The sequence below is a fragment of the Lactuca virosa genome, chromosome 2, assembly GCF_052849685.1.
Source record: "Lactuca virosa cultivar CGN04683 chromosome 2, Lactuca_virosa_CGN04683_v6, whole genome shotgun sequence".
In the NCBI taxonomy this organism is placed as follows: Eukaryota; Viridiplantae; Streptophyta; class Magnoliopsida; order Asterales; family Asteraceae; genus Lactuca; species Lactuca virosa.
In genome coordinates, this window is record NC_136427.1 from 16,233,527 (window position 1) to 16,237,500 (window position 3,974).

Sequence of the window (3,974 nt, forward strand, 5' to 3'; positions counted from 1 at the left end):
CATCCTTTAACTACTCTGTTGAATCTTTCAACCTTAACCTTCGAATATGCATATGTGTATGAAGTATTCACATTCTTTTCTTTTTGAACCAGAGAAGAAATAAAAAAGAAGAGAAAATAGAATCTCCCTTTTTTTTACATACTTTGTATAATAAACTCTTTACCCCCTCTATAAAAATCAAATAGATAGGGTTCTAAAGAACGAGAAGGAGAATATGTATTATTATCTAGACTCTTAATGAATATGTATTCATATCAATTAATTGCTCATATCAATTAATTGGTAGAATAGAGATTCATACAAATTAATCATGTGTCAGGAACCAGATTTGAACTGGTGACACGAGGATTTTCAGTCCTCTGCTCTACCAACTGAGCTATCCCAACTATTCCTCATGTCTCATACTCATTTTCATTTTACTAGACAACTTGGGTCTATGTCAATTGAAAGGGTATTACAAAGCCTCATCTCGGGCCTATAATTTGATAAAAGAACAACTTTGTAAGTTTCGGTATGAATAAAAATATCGATCGTGAATCAGTCAAATGGGGACTCTTTGCTCAAAGATGTTCATTTGTACATGTATCATATATATATCACATGTGATTTTACGCTCATTGCATAAAGAGTAGTGAATGAGAAAGATAAGGAGTTTTGAAACGCTAACGAAAAAAGGATAAAGAAAAAAAGGATACGATAAAGAATTAGGGAGCCAAATGGTCTTTTTGGGGATAGAGGGACTTGAACCCTCACAATTTTTGAAATCGATGGATTTTCCTCTTACTATAAATTTCATTGTTGCCAGTATTGACATGTAGAACGGGACTCTATCTTTATTCTCGTCCGATTAATCAGTTCTTCAAAAGATCTATCAGATTATGGAGTGAATGGTTTGATCAATGAATATTCAATCAATTGACAACAATTCTTCTCTAGTATGTATACAGGTTTATCCTTCATCTTTTCTGAAGTTTCGATAGAAGGATTCCTCTACTAACGTAAGACAATCAACTCCATTCGTTAGAACAGCTTCCATCGAGTCTCTGCACCTATCCTTTTGATTTTCTCTTTCTAAACCTTTGTTTGTTTTCGGAAAACATGATTTGGCTCAGGATTGCCCATTTTTATTAATTCCAGGGTTTCTCTGAATTTGAAAGTTATCACTTAGTAAGTTTCCATACCAAGGCTCAATCCAATTAATTCCGTAGCGTCTACCGATTTCGCCATATCCCCCTTTTTGAGATGAAAATCTCATTGTGATCTCGTTCCCCTTTTTCTTTCATTTATACCGGAACCGTTGAATTCATTAGATAGATCCCGATTATTGTCTCGAAAAAGTGTTTTCTCCTCTTTGTCTTTGATTTCTTGTCTATCTTCTTTCATCTTTTATATCTATAGGAGGCTTATATTCGGTCCAATCAAAAACGATTTTATCATTTCTGTATCGGCAATTCAATATAGGTGGATACATACGCTATACATCTGCCTCTCTTCCACTCATTTACCCATGAAATTCCGAATACTTGAACGATCGATTCTTTTCATATTAAAAAAAAGAATATTTAATTGTGATAAAAAATGGAAATTCTATATCGCTAGATTAATCGTTATCTTCTATAATATTTAACAGTTATTTGAAATTCTATATTCTATTCTTTAATATATTAATATTCATTATGAATAGCGAATATGAATAGCTAAGAATTAAAATAGTATAATAGTGAATAGCAAAGATTCTAAGAGTTTGTTGAATTCTTATACATGTCGAATTTATGTTATGTGAGCCTGCTTAGCTCAGAGGTTAGAGCATCACATTTGTAATGCGATGGCCATCGGTTCGATTCCGATAGTCGACTTTTCTCTATTTATTTTATTCTATGTTTTACATGATTGATAATGCATCTTTGAAATCAAAGAATATTGAAAAAAAATGTTTTCCTCTTTTGGCGAAAGCCCTTGATTTATTATGTGATAGGAATTTCCAACTATCTAACGAAAAGAATCCTTTTCTTTTTCTATATATAGAATATAAAAATCTGGATATTTATCCAACTCATCTCATTATTCTTTAATAGAATAACTAAGTAAATTTCGTTTTATTTAGAATTTAGTTCATTTTTAGTTTAGGTTTATTCTGTAGAATGAAATTTCATCAATAAGAATTAATAATTAAATATAAATAAGAAGAATGAGTCTTTATGTCGCGTTACCGAGGTCCTCGTTTCAAAAAAATACGCCGCCTGGGGGCAGGGCTAACCAATAAAAGGCCCAGAGCTGGAAGTGATCTTAGAAACCAATCGCGTTCCGGGAAAAAATCCCAATATCGAATTCGCCAAGAAGAAAAACAAAAATTGTGTTTTCATTATGGTCTTACAGAACGACAATTACTTAAATATGTTCGTATCGCCGGAAAGGCAAAAGGGTCAACAGGTTAGGTTTTACTACAATTACTTGAAATGCGCCTTGATAACATTCTTTTTCGCTTGGGTATGGCTCCGACTATTCCGAGAGCTCGCCAATTAGTTAACCATAGACATATTTTAGTCAATGGTCGTATAGTAGATATACCAAGTTATCGCTGCAAACCCCGAGATACTATTGCAGCGAAGGATGAACAAAAATCTAAAGTTCTAATTCAAAATTCTCTCGATTCATCCCCCCATGAGGAATTGCCAAACCATTCGACTCTTCAACCATTCCAATATAAAGGATTAGTCAATCAAATAATAGATAGTAAATGGATCGGTTTGAAAATAAATGAATTGCTAGTTGTAGAATATTATTCTCGTCAGACTTACCTAACAAAAATATAATCAACACTAACAAGAATAAGGAAGAATAAGGGTTCGACCCATTTTGCTCCCTTTCGGCGAAGTAAATTAACCTAAGGTTAATATAACTAAGGGTTTGATTCGGATTTTTCTTCCATTTAGGTGTCATAGACCGAGAGGGAGATTTTCATTCCTTGTCTACTCTACTCTTTTCTTTACACAGTATTTTTTGTACCACAGCCATTAGGAATAAAGAATCCATATCAAAGAAAGGTCTAACTATTGGAATAGTCGTATCCATTGCTATTTGATCTATTATGGTTAGTAAGATCGATGAATTAGGTGAAGTTAGGGAAAGGAAAGAGAGGGATTCGAACCCTCGGTAAGCAAAAGCCTACATAGCAGTTCCAATGCTATGCCTTCAACCACTCGGCCATCTCTCCTACATAATGATTATGACCCAAAAAACTAAAATCGAGTGAATAGTGAATCATTCTAGATTATTGGGTAGGTACAACCAATCAACTCTTACTACAAAGTGATCAAAATCGAAAAAATTTCATCATAGTAAAAGAAGTATCTTTCCTTCTAGGCTGGGAGGATAAAGATAAAAAAAAATTCTTACAAAAACTGTTCAAAAAATTCTATTCGCGTTTGCAAAAACAATGTTCTCTTCTTTTTCTGAATTCTCTATTTATATATTTATACTATACCGACCAGATTAAATCAATAAATTAGAAATTCTAATGAATCAACTGAGCGAGGGATTTATATTTTGTAGACTATGGTTAATGGATATCTTTAGATCATGATTCTATTTAGACTACGATTCCATATCTTAAGAATTCTTAAATTCCTTTCTAGACCAGTTTTAGAGTTATCAACACAAATCCTTATCCCATCTATCTATTACAAATAGAAATTGATAAACAGTTTTTTTATAGTTGATTGTATAGTGTATACCCTTAAGTACACAACACAAAAAATAGGCGGTTATTCTATTTTCATCATACAATGATTATTCGATCTTTTTTCTTCTTTGTATCATAATTAAATCAACTGAGGTTATTCTAAGTTGTACCTTCAATCAAATAAAAATAGTTTCTTTCGTTGGTAGACAATTCCAGTAAGATGGAGTTGAATCCGATTACCATATTTCTTTCTTAGTTTTTATCAATTCCTGTAATGTAAAAAATAACAATT

The 3,974-nt window shown here is 32.4% G+C and overlaps 2 non-coding genes across 2 annotated transcripts; both read right to left on the bottom strand.

Moving 5' to 3' along the window:
• Window positions 1-313: 313 nt before the first annotated feature.
• On the bottom strand, window positions 314-386 carry TRNAF-GAA (transfer RNA phenylalanine (anticodon GAA)). The gene has a single exon. It is a non-coding gene; the product is annotated as a tRNA-Phe (tRNA).
• A 2,741-nt stretch (window positions 387-3,127) lies between these two features.
• Window positions 3,128-3,214, bottom strand: TRNAS-GGA (transfer RNA serine (anticodon GGA)). The gene has a single exon. It is a non-coding gene; the product is annotated as a tRNA-Ser (tRNA).
• Between the last annotated feature and the right edge of the window lie 760 nt (window positions 3,215-3,974).